Source organism: Bactrocera tryoni, chromosome 1 (genome assembly GCF_016617805.1).
Source record: "Bactrocera tryoni isolate S06 chromosome 1, CSIRO_BtryS06_freeze2, whole genome shotgun sequence".
Classification (NCBI taxonomy): Eukaryota; Metazoa; Arthropoda; class Insecta; order Diptera; family Tephritidae; genus Bactrocera; species Bactrocera tryoni.
In genome coordinates, this window is record NC_052499.1 from 69,763,421 (window position 1) to 69,783,205 (window position 19,785).

Sequence of the window (19,785 nt, forward strand, 5' to 3'; positions counted from 1 at the left end):
GCTTGCTTTTTGTACGACAATTAAAAGCCGAATAAAAAGAAATGAGACTAACCAACAACAGCCATACACACACACCCCCACATACGTATGTATATCTGAATAAAAAAGCAGACGCAAGTTGACGTGACATGACGTATGAGCAACATTTTGCGACGCCAGCCTTGCAGGCATTTTTTTGTAAATTTTTTAGCACTTTGGGGCCAGCGCACACGTGTCGACTTGAAGATACAAAACGACATAATGCAGTTTTGTAATTAAAGTCGAGAGGTCACCGCGCCAATTTCCTCCTTTTAATGCTCATAAAATAGTCATGCGCTCAGTTAAAGAACAGAGAGTATAGAGCTACTCTTAAATGAAGCACTTTTAATGACGCAAGAGCTACATATTGTCCGAACTGAAAGAGCACAAAAGGCGGCTCTCTCGTGCGCGCTCTTGTGTTATCCGCACTGTGCGCTGCGGATAAGAATTGCAGATGAAACATAATCTAGGAAAAAAACGTGCGACGACTTCAACTCAAATTCAGTTGTACGCAGAACAAGGCAGAGAAAACAATCGAATGCAGCGCGCGTCACAAACAAACCAACACAAACGCACGCCTGCACACATTAGTCAAAATCGCGTTTATATGAAGACGGACGTGGCGAGGTGAGGGTTTCGTGGCTCTTTGTGTGCCGGTGTACGAATAAGTGCCGGTTTGTGACAGCTACTGTGACGGGTACGCTGGAATACGAAATTTGTGAATTGCAAATTAAATAGCGCAATCGAAGGCAAAGTACATAAATAAATAAATAATTGAGTGATGTGTAAAGAAGGCCAAAGTTATCAAAGTGAAGCAGATTAATTGTGGACAGGGAACGCGTTGATAGTGGTGAAATGGGCTATTCAACGCCTAATGACCGCACTTTAAGTGGCAGAGTGGAGTAATAATTAAATATTTTGCCAAAAAACCTACAACTTGGAAGCAAGGATAATAATTAGATAAGATTGCTACGCAAAACGACAAAAAAATGAGCTAAACCCGATATATATTAATACAATCATAATCTGCTTGCACCATGTTTGCGTGTATGTGCAACGCGCACAGTTATGACGTTCCGCTACGCTTCCAGCAAAAAATGTCTTAACAGCGATTTAGTGGCACAACCCATCGCAGATCGGCATAACCGAAACAGAAGGTCGTGCTGTTTTTAGCCGCCGCAAAAGCACGCACCTCAACCACTAGGTGGTTTTACGTACCCGTTGCATGACTGTCTGCTGTGCCGTCTTCAAACGGTATGTGGATTTAGCGTCACTTACGTAAGGACTTGCGATAAAAAGTAGAAAAGCAGGTGCAGTGTGTCCCGCGTGGTCATGTTGAGGCAGCCACATTGCGACTGCTCAAATTTCGTGGCGCGTCGTAAATTCAATTTGACAGTTTTTTCGGTGCGCGGCTCGAAGTGAAATGCAATATATCTGCATGATTGTAACGGTAAACATTCACAGAGGCAATTAAAGTGACGTTCATATTGGTGTTTGTGAGTTGCTACCATTGTGATGGACTATACGCACCGCTGCTCCTGAGTGCCCACGCTCAAATAAATAAATGGTAATTTCAATGCGGCTCAGATTTATACGCATTCACTAAGTGTATCATATTTGTGCGCATAAAGAGCTCTCAAGCTCATACATATTAATAAGCGCTGCACATGCATGTGTGTATGTAAAACGAGGCTATCAGGCGAGACAAGCGTTCATGCGTGCAGCTTAATATAGTCAGTGAGCATATGTGTTTGCACGTGTATGTGTGTGTAAGTGTTACCTGTAATTGCGCTGGTGAATTGTGTACTCCAAGTGGTTGTGTGGTTGTCCCTCCGGGCACTTGAGTGTGTAATGATGTGCGCAAAGTTAATAAGAGAAGCACGCCAACAAAAAAGTATACATGATAGCCAGTGGGCTCTATGCTACCAGTAAAATAACGGTAGTGAACCGCAAACCATATCATTGACCCCACAGCAGCCTTTGGCGATCTATGTGTGGAGTGTTTGAAGTGCAGCTGTTGAGACAATAAGGCCCGACTGCGTTGCGTATACGCAGTGGAGTTTTTTGATGGTGTATATTATGAGAATGTTTTCGTGTTGTATTGCATGTTAAAATAGTTGATGGTTGTGAATTTTAACGGAAAAAAGAAGACAACTTATAAAAAAATTTTATAAAATAAGGTTATTGTGATAAATGCCATCGTTTAACTATATTTCTTGAAAAGTGTAAAATTTGGGATTTGTTGATATGCAAATTTAGAGAAATCGTCTATAAAAGCCCTAAAAATAACAACAAATACTATAATAATGTAATCAATGAAATATAATAAATACATAAAACTATATGTATTATTTCAGAAATATGCAAAATAGATTTAGTGAAACGTGGAGCTAAATATGTATAGAAATATAAAACCAACAGCGGAGTATTCTAATTTTTTTCAGTATATTTTTACTTTCACTACAGGGGTTCTTGACAAAAAGTTCGGCCCTAAATTATTTATAAAAATAAATATTTATCGGAAAAAAAAAATTTCTTGTAATTACTAAAAAATATATTCATAAAGCTCGCTTTAACATTTGAAACTAATCAGTTTAGAACTTTTCGAGTAATCTTGGTCACCCAGTTTCATAAAATCGCGTTTAAAGCTTGGCTTTATACTTCCAAGCACTTTGAAACGCCTTTTCAAATTTGAGTGTAACTTCGAAACTATTCACCGGAACTATATAAAATTGTCTGTGTATATTCTTAAATATATGTACACTAAGAAAATAAAATAAAGTAAAAACGATTTTTTTGAAAATTTTAACATTATATAGATAATCCCTTGAGTTGCTTAAACGTAAGAACAATATGAGGTAAGCGTGTTTTTGAAATTTAGACGAGTGCCAACAAACAACTTTTAATAATCTTGGAAAGAAAAGCATCAAGGAAAATAACTATTGTTCGAATACTTGCCACAAGCTTTATGTAAATGTCATTTTTTATAATATTGATATAATTTTTCAATATTGAAACTAATGAAGTGCTAAACGCTGACAAATTTCAAAAACGTTTGCAAAGGTGCGTGCACAAAAAGCACATTTACTATTATGAACTTGGATACTGTACTCGAACAGCTTTTTATACTGCTAGTATCATAGTATTGAATGTGCCTTTTTATTGCTGCTATGCTATCCCAAAATAAAAGTTTATTGCCTGCACGTGTTCACGACTTGATCTCAAGAAATAGAAAAAGCAAGAAAAAATAAATAAAAATTTATGAAGTTATGAGCAAATGCCTTAAACTCAAGTATTATAGTTTTATCGATTAGAAATTGGCGTGTTATTTACCTGATGTGGCAACCGTTGAAAGCCATTGAGTGCGTGCGCGCACCAAAATAAATAGCATTTATGTCTTATAAATAATGGAAAAAGTATGAGTGAATGTTTGCAGGAGTGCTTAGTAGTGATCTGAGCAATTAATTATATCCCGTGCAGGTATGTATGTAATACATTCACCGAAATATTGCCCATCGAACTAACTATGAATACTTTGGCTAAGTTTTCATAACGAAAGGTCAATAACCGAAGTTAAAAACATGAAATGAATACCAAAATAAATATGAAATTTTTAGTCGAGTTTGAGAAACATGCGCCATTGATAATCGATATTTTATTTTAAGTGCTTGCGATGCTCTTAATCATTTTAAAGAACCGAATCGTAGTATAGAATTTTAGAGAAATTGCTCGGGTTTTAACACGTATTTTGGGCTTATTACAAAAATATGACATAAGATGTCTGTTATTATCAATAATGAAATATTATACATATATACCGTTCTGATATATTTAAGTAAGATGGTGATCTAGTGAAGTACAAGGTGGGTTCCAAAGTAGTCAGGACTTTAAAACAAAACAAGGACAAATGGTTTTTTCGGCAAAATCAATTTATTTTCTTCAAAATAATCTCCTTCTGCTTCAATACAGCCTTTTACACGGTCCGAAAGCACGTCGTGTTTCAGCTCGTTGGCCGGTATGGCCGCCAGTATGCCGGTGCAAGCCTTCTGGGAAAGGAAGAAGTCACACGGTGCCATATCAGATGAATACGAGGAGTGGGTATCAATTTTTGAAAGCATTGAAACTACTCGTGCACTCTGCTACGGGATAGTCAATGATTGCCATAAACTTGTTTCATCAATTGAAACGTTACGGTGAAATTTTTACTAATTTTGAAACTAAATTTAATGTTGGCTCTTTGTTCGAAGCTCATTTTCGCATCGATAACACAAACATACTGACACTTTAAACGCAACAACTTCACTTTCAATCTATGAATTCTCACTAGAAAATCGACAAAGATAGCAGTTTCTAACGCACTAGTCGACATAAAGATGGCATCACCAAGGGGCGCTAGATTCAAGTCCTGTTTACTTTGGAACGCACCTTGTATATAAAGGGAAACAAATTGATTCAAAATATTTAATTCATATTTAATTTTTGAACTAATTAAAGCATGAATTAGATCACGGCTTCCCGTTTCATTAGAATCATTTCTAATAACATCTACCTCTCGGTGGAAAAAGTTATAGCCAGAAATTATATTTATAGTAAAAGTAAAATTGGCTACTACTGGTTTAATGCATAAAATATATTACCACTCGTAGCATCCCCTTTCGGAATTGAATAACTTACCAAATAATCTTACTTCATTGAACTGTCTGCTCTGGCAGCTTTAAATAAGGTATTTTCGCTATTTGTGGTACAAAATTCTTTGCTCAATCGTTATGGTTCATTTATACAGATTCTTTGGGAATTATAATTATTAATGATAATTTTGTTAATTTAAATTAATTTTGTTAGTTTAAATTAATTTCTTTTTCAATAAATATTGTTTTCACTGAAAGTTTGCACTAACAAAAGCAACAAAAATTAAGCTCCCAGCAAATTACCAAAGCATAAAAATAACATGCAAGTGGTGATGTGTAAATATAGGTTGCACTCATTTTGGTGCTCAATAATAATTACCAAATCAAGCGTAAACCGTAACCAATGGAAAAAATGCGATAGGCCAACTTAGGCACTATAATTGAGACACATTTACACACATACTTACAGTTATTTTATATTTAGGTATGTAGTCGCCATAATTCGAACTCACACTCATGGATATTTCGAGACACATTAGCAAAATTGGCAAAAGTTCATCAAAGTAAAATTAACGCAAAGAATTTGCGCAATACACGTTGGATTTGTTGCGACTGTGGGTAGCACCGTTATGTAGGACAGAATTATGTTAATTATAGAAATAGCGGTGAAAGGAAAACATGAAAAAAAGAAGATTGAAATCTTATTGCCAGAAGCTCAATATGTCACGGCAAAAGTAAATTACTTATAGATAAAGTGAAAAGTTATTCAGAGCAATCACACAATATTATATAATTTATACATGAAAAGTTTTGAAACTAAATATGCATATAAAGAACATAATCAATTATTAACATATATATACCCAAGATTAAAACACCGAACTACAAGTATGTTCATCGGAAAATGTATTATTTCCGAATTACAAATTTTTGCATCAAATCGAACAAGCCAGCAAAGTCTGATATTTTACATTTACAGCAGGACTTTGAAATAATTGTTTCAATAAATCATTTCAAAATTAATAATTATCCAAGACCATGTTTATGGACGATTTCTGGCAACTTAGGCGTGACAGTATATAAATACGTCTTTATAAAATCCAAGTGTACCTTTTAATCGCTTTTAAATGAATTAATTTTAAAATTGTGGGAAGATATCAGATGTTTTGTTCACTCACAGTAAGTACCGAATGAATTGGGGCTGTGTTAAACGATTAAAATAACTAAGTTAAAATACATATGTGTGAGCAATATATTCCATAAGGACAGTTGTAATATTCATAATAAATTGTGACAGAAAAGTAAAAGGATTGTAATTTTAGTTCCCCGAGTAAAAAAAAGGAATTTTGCTAAGTTAATTACATGGACTTCTTCAACTGATTAAAATGTTTATAAAATGAAAGATATTGTATTCGAAAGTCGCCGGGCAAGGATTAGAGAGGTGTCAAGAGAGAGGGACACGAGTCGCGATCGATTGACTTTGGTGAATATTTTGAGTACGACACAGGTTCTTGCTCGACTCAGCCCGACAGAGTGCCATTTTTTTTCGAAAAGAGTACCGTAAACAGGTCTCTTTGCACATGCTTGATTGTGTGAATTCCGATCTCACATTCATGGAGAGCTTTATAATAGCCGATGAGACATAGGCTTATGAGTTGGGCATGCAAACAATGGATGGAAAAAAACGAGCCAAAACCAAAAACTCACGCCAAAACCGCTCAGAAATCAAGGTGATGCTCATTGCCTTTTTTCCATATTCGTGGTTTGGTGCACCATGATTTTGTCAATAAGGAGTTCTATTTGGTCGTGTTGAGGCATTGCCGTGAGAACGTCTGTCGAAAACGGCCTGAATTGTGGACGAACAATTCATAGATTTTAAACGATTTTAATACACCATCGCATCGGGCCACGATTGAGACCACATTTTAAACCCAAGAGCGTAATGATTTCCTTCGATTAACTACCGCATTCACCAAAATTTACTGCAGAAGCTGAATTCCTTCCTAACAAATGCTTATGAAAAGTGTTTCATAAATATTGATGAAAAATGAAATATTTTGCGTGTTACTTACAATTTCCGGGTACTATTTTGTTTGTATAAAAGATAGTTATAGATTGATAATTATGAAGTTTGCTCAAAATGTAATCCCTATTTTTTTAGAAATTTATAGCACCTTTACTATGCCCAATTAAAGTTTATAGATTATTTGAAACAACCTAATACAAAATTAAACGTGGAGGTAAACTATTTTCTGCTAACCCTAAACTGTCAAATCTAATCAATTTTTTTTTTTAATTTTTGATTAAAAATTAATATTTAATATTCTAATTCTCATTTTGGTATTAAAAATGAAAATCTAATTTGTAATTTCGAGTTTTATGTTTGGGATAAAAAATTTATTTTTAAAATTTTATTTTTTAACTGTAGTGTGTAAGTTTGCGGATCGATGCTCTAGAATATTGTGCGAGATTTAGTTTTAAATAGTAGAACACGAAGTAATCAAACGCGAAAATGTGTTAATGCTAAAACAAATTATCTTCATATTAATGAAATGTTTATTATAAAAACGTTTGTTTTTTTTAATTTTCAATCCTGTATTTTGGACTAAACTTTGCTGCTTTTATTAGATTTGGAATTAATTTGAACTATTTTCTAAGCCTATCTCTTATCCGAAATAATTATAATAAAGATTTGTTTATATAATATTTTTTAATGCAATATTTGGAACCCTAACTTGATCATATTGGACCCTAACTGACGAAAAACTATATACATTTTCTCGTATTCTTATACAAAGGTCATGTGTTTGTTAAATAAAGGACTCGCAGCTTCATCGTCAAATACAAGTGGTATTTCGACGTATAGTGTTTCCGTTACAGATACGGGTCGTTTGGTACGATACAAAACATTAACAAAACTATCACAATCATTAACCTAAATGTGTAAATGATGCCGACACAAGCGCACTTTCTTTAGTTATACCCTGAACAGGGTATATTAAGTTTGTCACGAAGTTTGTAACACCCTGAAGGAAGGGTCGGAGACCCTATAAAGTATATATATAGATGATCAGTATGTCGAGCTGAGTCGATTTAGCCATGTCCGTCTGTCTGTCCGTCCGTCTGTCTGTCTGTCTGTATATATACGAACTAGCCCCTCAGTTTTTAAGATATCGTTTTGAAATTTTGCAAACATCATTTTCTCTTCTAGAAGCTGCTCATTTGTTGGAACTGCCGATATCGGACCACTGTAACAAAGAGCTGCCATGCAAACTGAACGATCGGAATCAAGTTCTTGTATGGAAAACTTTCACATTTGACGTGGTATCTTCACGAAATTTGGTATAGATTATTTTCTAAAGCAACAATGTAATTTCCGAAGAAATTGTTCACATCGGTTAACTATAGCATATAGCTTCCATTCAAAGTGAACACATCGTTACTAACAGAAATGAACCTGTGAAAGGTATTTAGCTTTGATAAAGCCAAAGTTAACGATTTTTTTTGTTTTTTGATGCTATCTTCATTAACCGAGTTACATGGATGCCTCGCATGAGGCAAATTTTCGATGACTTTACGACCTTCAGTAAAATCTTTATGCCTCTGAACTTATACAACTTTTCCATGTAAATCAATGTAATTTAACGACTTTTTAAATATGAATGAAATATACAATTTTATATATAAAACTAATTAATTTATTTATTAAATACTTGCTTTCAGCTTTGACATAAAATCAGCGCTAAATTGTCAAGAAAATAAAATAAAGCTATGAATACCGAAAATATGTTCTTAATAGTAAAAGGTAAATGCAAAATGAGTTTATGAAATACTTGAAAAGTGCGAAAGCGATTTGCTGCAAAATTAAAAAATTAAAATTTAAAATAGTTAACGGTGCTTATTAAACAATATCCAGCAAAAAAGATTTTGATGGACTTCGAAAAAAGGGTTAAGACTGTAAAATATAAGCTCCACGTAAAACATCGTTCGCAACTTTGAGAAAAAAAAGTTGTAAAACTTTGCTTATGATTTGAAGAGTTTAAGCTACTTAAATCTAAAAAAGTCCCTCTGAATCTACATAAAGCAAAAAAAAAAACACATTTAAAAAAATGTTTACTTAAATAATAAATTAACTATATTTATCGAAACATATCAAAAGTTAGTCTGCCTTTTTGTTTTATAATTATTAAATAACAATTAAAGCCAATATACAACAAAAATCATATCTCTAAAGTCAGTGTTCTTAAAAGTATAATAACTGTACTCAAAATAAATGTATTAACTCACTTTAATTAACTCTAAATAAATCGAAAATAAAAGCAAACTATAACAGATAAATCTTTGAATTGAAATCTCCGAGCAAATTTCTTAAAACTACTCTACCACATGCAAAGGCGTGCAATCCAAAGCAAACGACTTAACTGTGGAAATTGCATTTGCCATCAATTCGCTTAAAGTTATTACGCGTTTAATCGAGTTTAGACGTATATCAGTGTAATAATCGATTCAATCTGTGTCGAGAACAATTTATCGTCGTATGCTCCACTTTTACACGACTGTGACCGATGCGTGTGAAGCACAGTTAAAGCAAAAACAGTGACTGAAACCATACATACAAATAGTCGAAAAGGAATATTGGCAGAGTGTGCAAAAACATATATATCTGTATGTGTGTTTGATACTAGCGTTGCAAGCAAGCAGCGTATGTGTTGAGCTCATCACATAAAAGGCTATGAAAGCTTAAGTCTAACGATAAGCTGCTATCGTCTCACTAACTGAAATTGGTTTATTAATAACACCACTACACCACTACAAGCGCGTTAGCTGAAAGCGACATTATCTGCAAGCAATATCAGTAAACTGAACTCACGGGATTATAACGCTTTACTAAAGTAAATAACAGCAACAACAATCAGTTTGTTGTAAAATTACGAAAATAAAAAATAGAAAAACTAATCAAGAATAGTGCAGCAGTGAATGGCGGAAACCATTGCAGGATTGTGGTTGAATTTGACTTGCAAAAAGTGAGTACAAGTCGTAGAGTTTTAAGTACATGAACTTTTATGCATTCTTTTTTCAAGCTTTTCAAAGTAACGGCGCGCTTTTGTAACCGGCAGAAATGCAGATTTTTTTCCACGTAGATTGATGCAGCGCGACTATCACCTTTTTACTTATTTTTAGTTATTTTATATCAGCAATGATGTTTATTTTGTTGTGAATACATGAATGAGATTTTGTGAAGTCGAGCTCGCCTCATTTTTTGCAATAGAAAACCGCCTTGAAAGCTTTTTGAGTTTCATCTCCCCTTTTCCAATATTTCTTAGGCTGCAGCCGATCAGCGACCATTGTAAGCAATCTGCCAATGACCTGAGTTTGCATAAACGGGGCAGTGAAATCAAGAAAGCTACAGTGTTTAGGGTTGCCAATTTAGTGGCCAAAAATTTCTCTATCTCTAAGAAACACTTTTTTGTGTCATATATTATAATATATACTATTGATTATGACATCTAATTTGTGCTCTGTTTGAGCCTTGATTTAATTTGCCTACCCACAAAGTTGGGTGTAACAACAAATAGTGCCTGAAAAGCTAGAGAAAATACTTTCTTGGAGGGGCTTAAGACAAGGCGTCTGGAGATACAGACCAAATTCCAAAATTTTGTATTTTGTACTCTAAAAGTATTTTCAGAGTGTTTATCCAATATTTTTAGTTGTTTAGTCCAGTCATCTCAGATGGTCCATCCGTTGATTCCAATTTTCGATGACTCTTTCTAGCATTTCAAGGTCTGAATCGAAGCGGGATTGTGCGCACAAACGTTAGACTTTACATATCACCACAGGAAAATGATCCTGATGGCCAATCGACAGCCTCAAAACGTGAAATTATCTACTCATCGCAGTGTTCTCTAAATAAATCCATTGATTGATGTGCCTTGTGAGAAGTGTCGCCGTGTTGTTGAAACCAAAAGTTACTGAGATCACGAGCTTCAATTTGAGGCATCAAATAGTCGGTTATCATGGCGCAGTAACAGTCGCCATTGACGGCTACGTTCGCGCCTGCATGATTTTTGAAGAAATACGGACCGATGATTTCAACGGCCCGCAAGCTACACCAAAACGTTGTTTTCCTGGTTAAAATGGCAGCTCTTGAATCACATCAGGTAACTATTCATCTTAAATGCGGCAATTTTGCTTGCCTACATAGCCATTGAGCCAGAAAACTTCGGATATTTAGTTCTTGCACAAGCTGTATTCTGTACGCTTTCAATTAAAATCTCGACGTAAAATGCGGGAAGTCGTTCCGTACGTCGTTTCGAGTTTCTACGATTATTCAATAATGAATTCTGGGTCTTAAGATAGGTGATGTTGTTATGAATAGTATGCTCAGTAGGCCGATTATGTTGACCATAAGTTGAGCGAAGCACATTTTTTGCAGATCGTGAGTTTTTGCAATAAAGTTAAATGCTTTGTAAACGTTGTTCGGGCGTAAGACTTTCCATGATGAAATGCCAAACACTACTGAACAAAAATAACATGACAGCTTGATAAAGCTCACACGTGATCTGTCAAAGAAAGGTTCTTGAAAAAAGTACCTCTATTTGGATCACCCGATTTATTTAATATAACCTTGATGCTTTGTGGTTCTTAGAAATATGTTTCCAAAATGGTCCAACAATTGTGTTGAGATAACAAGGCCGTTGATGGGTACTATTGGCAAAAGGGATATTTTCAACCGGACTGATATTAATAAAAAAAATTCTCGTCTAAAAAAATAATTGCCAGAACCTTTCTTATTAAGAAGTGACCCACAGTGCGCAGTCCACTGTTATCAGCCGAGCAGATTGTATTAGCACTCAGACATCGGCACTTATAGAATAAACAAGCGTTATAAGCAGTACAACAACAGCAGCAAAAGTCAGCAGTATAAAGCCAAACAGCGAATTGGCCATTTTTGTGAGTCAGCGCTTTTAGTATAATCAGACAGCAGACAAATCAACGGACAGGCAGATGGACAACCGGACGAGGAGTAGTCAAGCAGTCGCAGGTTTGACTTTCTCAATTTGGAAGGGCGAATACGACGTGAAATATGGCCGAAATTGTTGCAAATGATATCCTGCCACGCCAAGCCATTTCCACTTCCCTTCCATTAGCTGGCAAACGCAAAACCAACAACAAAACAAAGCAAAAGTGTTTGTGAAATTTCAGCGCCGCGCCGTTGTTTAGTATCATATGTCCGTCAGTTTGTGTTACGCCGTGGCGCTAATCAAATTTTCTGCTGTTAGCCAGTGATGTTTGCTTAACTTTGTTTTGTTTTTTTTCGGCATGTATATTAGGGTTTTTTGTTTGGTACTCTGAAAAATAGACTCCTAGGCACCTCTAAGAAAGCATCTCCGAGCATGAGTTCTTAATTGTAACGGGAAGTTCCTCCTTCTTACAGTTTTCTATTTTTTCTTATTATCAGATAGACAAATTTATATCTTGCTTCCAACTAGTTGAAAAAATATCTTGTTCTTTAGATTTTGTGGGAAATTGAATGCTCTACAAAAAAAGTCTCCTACGATTTTTTCGTTAACCCCACCGTTTAAAAGATATTAACGGTTGAACTTTGATTATTTTTGGGAAAACTTGTATTTTTATGAATTTTATAACTCAATGAAAAAAAATCATTGAATGATGAAACTCATAGGTTTTTGAAAAGGCTTTCTTAGAGGTATCTAGGAAACTTATTTTTCAGAGTACCAAACGAAAAAAAAAATATTTTTTTAATCCACCCTAATGTACATATATGTATGTGTATTTTTCTGTTTTGCGCTAAAATTATTGTGGTTACTTTCGTGGTGGTTTGATGTTTTTTTGCGTATTTGGTTGCGGCTATTATTTCGGTTTATTGAGTTGGCAGCCATTTAATTTAACGCTTCTTGGCTGTCAAACGGTTTTGTGATTTGGTTTGTCAATAATACGTTGGAGCGCATTGAATGACAAAAGAACTATTTTGGTAAAGTGGTCTTATTTTGATTTGAGACACACTTGTCTTATTATTTAGGTATTTTGAAACACAATGTAATTGTAATTAATATATATGTGTGATATTGGTTATTTTTTCATTCCAAAGATCAACGATGGTAAAATTACTAACCTACCATCTGAACAAATTTCACCGGGACTGATATCAAAAATTTATTTTGTGGTATTTTAATAGAAATTGTATTAATTTCCATCAAAATACGCTCCTTATCTGATAAGCTGAGCTATAAGCCTTAAGTGCCTTTTTCAGCGCATTTGTTTTTTTTTTGAGGGGTTTCGGCTCATACATATAATGATATTGGCAAGATTGTTGGACAATCACCAGCAATAACGACAAGCAACTCGACATCAGTTTTGCAAAATACTCATATCTTTTTTTTTATGAGTCTAGCATCTACACGCTTTACACCTAAAAAGTTAACCAAAATAAGCATTAATAAGATATGTTGAGATCACTTACTATATATATGACGCCAACATGATGAATATTAAGCATTGTTTCTTTAAATTTTTGGTGCTTTAAAAGTTCTTTAACAGTGCTTGATGGTTCATTCGCTCGAGGCATGTTCATCACTTTGTGTTACTCAATTACTTATATTGAAGATAAAGTAGAGTCCACAAAATACGTCTGCAATTTTTTATGATTCCGTAGTCGTAATTCCAATAGAAACGCAAAATTTCAATCAAAATCGTTGTTCTACTCTTTTTTTCATCTCAAAAATCGCCGACCAAAAAGTTGTTTCAATAAAAAAAAATTGTGTTATTGTTGTTGTAACGGTTATATAGTTCCAGTAAACGTGCTGTTTCGTCGGGATCGAACCATGGGGATAGAGATGTCAGATGTGTAGGGTTAGCTGGGCATACAAAGAGGTAGTTCGAGTCATGCGGAGACTTATTGCATCCTGGACATATAATTGATATGTCGAGATCGATTCTGGATGAGTAAGAGTTTAACCAACTACAGTATCCAGAAAGAAGCTCTGCTAGGATCACTCTTGATTCTCGCGGCAACTCGAACTCGTAGTCTGCACTGGATTGTGGGTTGACTCCAAGTACACCATGCACTGAAAGGGAGTTGGTGAAGGTGTTTATGGCTCCACTGTGAATGGCATTCAATGCATATCTGAAGTTATTTGCGTCCTCAGTCTAGTCGGCGTATTGTCTTATGTCGTAGACGTAGTTGAAAAAGAACCTCTTGTTGCTTCTAGGAGGCGCTTTCGCTTCATGCAAGTAGCTACAGGAATAATTTCTACGAAAACTGGAAGCATACAGACCTCACTGTGTAGATGTTCGATAGCAGACATCAAGAGAATTGGCCCGGATTTTATCCGGCCAAGGGCTGTTTTATTCGGAGATCTATCCCCGCTTGTTTCGGATCGATACGAACTCTTTTCTTGAAATGAAAAACTGTAAAACAGTGATATATCCTCCATTTCTTATTCAAATGCTGCTCACAATAGCCGTAGGGCTATTAAAAACAACTATATAAAATACATATGAGTATACTCTTGTAATTCCGTTTTTTCAAAACTATTATTTAATATACAAACTTGCATATATCATATTTTATCAACCCAAATTAATCATTTGGAAAACATTGGCTGTTCCTAATTATTTTTTAAAATGTTTATGATGTTTTTTTAAATATACTAGGGTACTATTTAAATATTTACACGCGAGCATATCGAAAGCAAACAAATCCTCAGACATGCTATGTAAATATTTGTTGTTTTAAAAATTTCGGCGCCAACGGTCATAAATGTCCACTCATGCGAGTGAAAAACAGAAAAGCAGTGAAGATAACATAGCGTGAACTTCAGCTCGAGTAGTTCTCAAAGACTATGGAAGAGTAGATATTTGTATGTATATGAATACACATATATACATATATGGTTATATGTACTATATAAGTGTATGAGTATGCGTTAGCTCGTGTTACTTTGGATTTGACACACTTTGTTTTCATGCTATTTGTTTGCTCCATTGGCATTAGAGTGGCGTTTATGCGCTGCTGGCACGCAAAGCGATAACTCTAGCCAATACAAAAAACAAAAGAAGTACAAATAGAGCGTGAAGCTATATTTTAACAATTTTGTTGAAGCAAAGTGTACAAAACGAAAAAAAGTATTTAAATATTAATCATGCTTATTATTCGTTTTATATATGTATCTAAGTGACCTATGGCATGTTTGTTTCTACATAAGCACACAACTTGCCTAAAAAATATATACCTATATCTTTTGTTTTCAATAGAGAAATGTGCGTGATTTCATTAAACTCACACTAAGGTCTTTCATATTTTCTGAAAAAACAAATTTTTATTAAAAATTGTTCATTTTATTCATCGAAACTTTTAACACTTGATTAGTACTATATAATTATGCCAGACACGGAAAAAATATACGACCATATTTTGTTAAAAATCCCAACTGACATAGCATTACGGATTTTCTCCAGCAACTAACATCCTCAAACTCTTTTACTTAGTTCGCAAATGCTTCTCTGTTTCGCTGAGTTATTTTGACTTCACAGTCTCAATGATGTGGGATGAGGAGTTCAATAAAAAAATTTAATTAAAGAAAAGAAAATGATAGGAATATAGACCACTACATAGAAAAATATATTTAGCATATTTACGATAATTTGATTATCACGACATAAATTTTTTCTTGCTATTTCTTATAATTTTAAATTGGATTAACTCACTTTTTTAATCATCTCTCTAACCTATAGTATTAGAGGAAACATTCGCTTGTCCTTTTAAAATATTTGAATATGGCAATGAAAAAAATAAAAAATTTTACCTAACTCAACCTAACTTCAATAAGTTTCCTTTTAAATCAGTAACTCTGCTCACACTTTAATTATAATGCTAACTATTCAACTCAGCAGAGTATTTACTCTCATTTACAGTAGTTTTAATATTTTTACAGAAATTAAAAATAAACCTTAAATTTTTTCCGATTACGATTACATAATGAAGGCAATATTTCCATCATTAAGCTGAAAAATCTGCATTTGTAACCTAAATTTAGACCAATTATAGTCTTGGTGTTTGCAAAACAACCGACCTAAGCTACTTTCGCTGTCCTTATTAGTGGCTAATTAAGACACAAAGCTCAGGACAAAAATTAATAAAGCCGTCTAAAAATATGCAAAACGAAATTCGCCCGCTGTGAATGACTATTCATAGCACAGTTTTAGCAGCCAACTGTGCTACTGCCGAATTAGGTCACCACCGTGGCGATTTTGACTCAAACTTATTGTTCGCAAGTTAGATTAGCTAGCTGGTTTATCGTCAACGTTGACAGCCAAATTAGCTATGTTGGCGAACTTCTGCTGGCAAAAGAGAAACAAAGATATACATATATATGCAAATAGCTGTATATTTATATATACCATATATATAGCTGTATTTATGCTTGTAAATGCCATTGTCTTTGCTTCTCCTTGTATTTACCTCTTTCGTTTTGAATCTTTGTGGCCGCAGACTACTTTTGTTGTGAAAAGCATACCTAGGCGGATGATGAGGTAGATATAAATATGAAAATACATATTATCTAAACGCAATGCAATAACATACATTTTGACTTGTTCGCTCGTATAGGTTAAGAATTTGCCTCGCACCATCGGTTTTCACAATTGCAAAAACATACATACTTAGTGATAGTATAATATAAGACTGATATGATAGCTTTAGATAATCGGTGATATGACTATACGTTTTACAAGTTATCAAACCCGTTTTCCATTCAATAGAGAAACAATGTCGAGCAACCAGCACATTCACTGAAAAGTCTTTCCGCACCGATCGCTTCTGCCTGTCTGAATGCCCGGATATGAGACTGACACAGGAAACTCGAAATATAATACGAAAGCAAGCCGATAATAAGGGGTCAGCTTAAAAAATGCGTAAGATGTGTTAAAAGTTAAAACTATAACAACGTTTGGTGAAGAAAATGTTTTTGTAAGTCATCCTATCCGATTTCAGTAGAATGTAGAGACACTCATTACAAATACAAGTTTCTCTACAAAAAGTCATGTGCTAACAGCTAAAAGTATTACGTAAACCGAAAGACCGCATCAACTTCCAAACAGCACATGATTTTATATATTCCGAATAAAAAATTATTTATTTGTTTTTCGCTTCATTATTTGAACAAAAATATACAATATACAATATGCAAAGATGTAACCGCAAATATATTTGAGGCGAACGAAATTATGTTTTCCTATGGAAAAACCCCTCTCTACTAAGGCACTGTACTCATGCTTATACCGACCACATCGTTAGTCATTACATAAATAAGTATATATGTATGTTATGTTAGAATTGTCTGCGGTTTGCAAAACCAGCATAACAACTAACGATTCAATTCAACCCATTTCACTGCCACACTAAATAACCGCACAAAAGCACCGCACAACTGTGCCACACACAAAGATCCTTCAACTCTCCGTTCAATAGAAACCATGAATGATAGTGTGGAACTGTGTCGGCAACACCCGCAGCTAAAATGAAAGATTACGTGAAATAAACAGCCACAACAACAACAGTTGCATCTACAGCCAAATCACAACAGAAGTGCGCGCGTAACTCGGTTCTGTCTTCGCCGCTCATCTTCGGTGTGATGGATGCGAAACCTACATACATATATCCGTCCGTCACGTGCCCAACACTACCGCTATGCGAAATCATTAACTCGGTGAAAAGTTTTCTTAATTGAGTAAACTTGGGGTGTCGGCGCGCATTTGGTTTCTTGGCAAACTGCGGTTACTTTTGTTGTTTTTCTTGGTATGCTGGAAATTGTGGAATTGAAAGTTTAAGGTTTCGGAAGCGTCGCTTGGTGGATGAATTCGGGTAACGCATTACATTGGCAGGTTCTAATTAGGTATATTGGCGTTTTAAATTATTTCGTTTGATAAATTTTTGAAAATGAAGAGGAACCTTTAAAGTTAAAGGAAAAGATGTTAGACTCACAAGTTATTATACCCTGAGCAAGGTATATTCAATTTGTCTCGATGTTTGTAATACCCAAAGGGAATATCTATATATATATATACCTATGTAAATAATCTGTCAACCTGAATGATAGGTTTCTTTGGAAGTTTGAAAATTTCATGGTTAGGAAAATCAAGTGGTGGACGAATGAGTTAACGCCGAAGAGGACGATCAGGCGATTAAAGCGAAAGTTTCAACACGCTCGACGGTCCAATTATGACAGGCTGTCCGTGCTTAGATATGAATTTAGTTGTGTGATAAGTGAATTTAAGAAAATGTTGGCAAAAATTTAAGAAAAGGTGTGGAGAAGTTTTGTCAGGAAAAATAGTAACATAATAATAGTAGTAGAGTCGTATGAGGGAGGATATCACCTCTCTTTGCGTCGGTGAAACTCCGTTATCGTCCTGAAAGGAGTGTGCGAGGGTTATGTTAGGTCAGTTCTTTTATAGGTCTCAGGTGCAGGCACCTCAAGCACAAGAGCTACCTGTCGCTCCGAGTTGGGGTATACATTGGGCCTGGTTAGGTCTAAACGGTCACCAGCTGGAAGTTCATTGCGGAATACTTGGAGACCATTTATAATAAGTGCGTCTTGGGGGGATATCTTCCACGCGAGTGGAAAAGTACTAGGGGTTTTCCTCTCCTGAAGTCCCTTGACAAGATCAGGAGCAATTCGTGGTTTATCGTGGCATCAGTCTCCATCCAGTACTTGGAAAGAGTTATGGTGGGCCGGTTTCAGGAGCTAATTTAGAGTATGGGGTCGGATAGGCAGTGTGGGTTCAGGAAAGGACGCAGTATTGAGAATGCACGGTTTTCTGTTCAGAATGTTATTAGGGAAAAGAAAAAAAACTGATAAGTTTAGGTCAAAACCAACACCCTGTGGAGTAATGCGTTGAACATTTAACTTCTTTCCTACATTAACTAAAAGAACTCGCCTTTTATGTCAACCAATAATGACAACAGGTTTAATAATCATTTGCATAATTTCGAAAAAGCAGTGCACTACTTTCAAGCTGATAGTTGCAATAGCAAATTCACTTGAAATTCCACAAAAGCGAAATGCCTTCCGAGTAACGTTCTTAAGGCATTCACTCTGCAGTCCTTGCTGTGCACATAGTGAAAGGAAATGCAGCAAACGAGGAACTACTTTGCCACTTCTGCGGGTTTACGCGTCACAAAATGTGCCGCAATGCGACGCTTCCAGGCATTAACCTCGCAGGGAATTGAGGAAGCGTGCGCTGCGCCGCCAGCTGATGACTGCCTGTGCGAGCGCAAACGTATGCATGCGGAAAGCCACAGACATTTATATATACATATAAATGTTTTGGCCAACTTCGAGTCGCATCACAGCCGGCGCGCGTAAGTCTCTTTGTATGTGCGCAACGTTCGTGTCGGTGTGTGCGCTGAGGTGTCGTGAAATATGAGCACAATAAGAATGACTAAGAATAATATTATTCTTAAGAAAGTGCCCGCTGCGTTGGTGCACATCACTATTACCGCTGTTTGATTTATGTGCGACCATTTGCTGAATTACCCCACTGAATGGGCGTGCCGCATTTAGACGATATGATTGCGAGCGTGCGCGCGCTTACACTGTGTGTGTGTGTGAGTGTGTTTGCGGATTGTGAATTGCTCGCTGTCAACTTGTCAGCTCGATGATTATAAATGTTATATGTTGCTTATGAGTTATTTATGTTACGCTGCGGCAGGCAAGCTGTTATTGTTGGCGTTTCTCCTTAGCCACGATTTTTATTAGCTGCAATATTGAGCATAAAATCGTTGGGCTTGCAAGAAGGACAGGCAATAAATTTGCGAATATTGGAAATTGACTAAATGGAGTGCCAGCTGCGCTTTTCACAACTCAACAGACTTGCAAAAATATGAATAAATTTTGTCATTGTCGTTTTTGGTTAAAGAGTCGACTCAAAAGTTTAAGACATTAGAATTACTTCTGGATTTTTATTACCGAAATCTTAGATAGAAAAAACGAAAAATATACCTACAAATATGCCAAAATATGCCTCCCAGATGGAAGACTAGATAAAAATTTGTTTCGTGGAACAAAAAGAACAAAGTGTTGGAAAGTTAAATGACCTACCAATTAAAGAAAATTGTATA

At 35.4% G+C, this 19,785-nt stretch overlaps 1 long non-coding RNA gene across 3 annotated transcripts in view; it reads left to right on the forward strand.

The window, feature by feature from the left end:
* Window positions 1-529: 529 nt before the first annotated feature.
* The window catches only part of LOC120774268, a 38,627-nt gene continuing 19,371 nt past the window's right edge, over window positions 530-19,785 (forward strand). The window contains exons 1-2 of one of the 3 annotated variants that reach the window (XR_005705229.1): window positions 530-1,585; window positions 8,881-9,670. This is a non-coding gene — a long non-coding RNA (uncharacterized LOC120774268). The remainder of the gene's footprint in view (window positions 1,586-8,880; window positions 9,671-19,785) is intronic. The other 2 variants (XR_005705230.1, XR_005705231.1) reach the window with 2 other exon arrangements.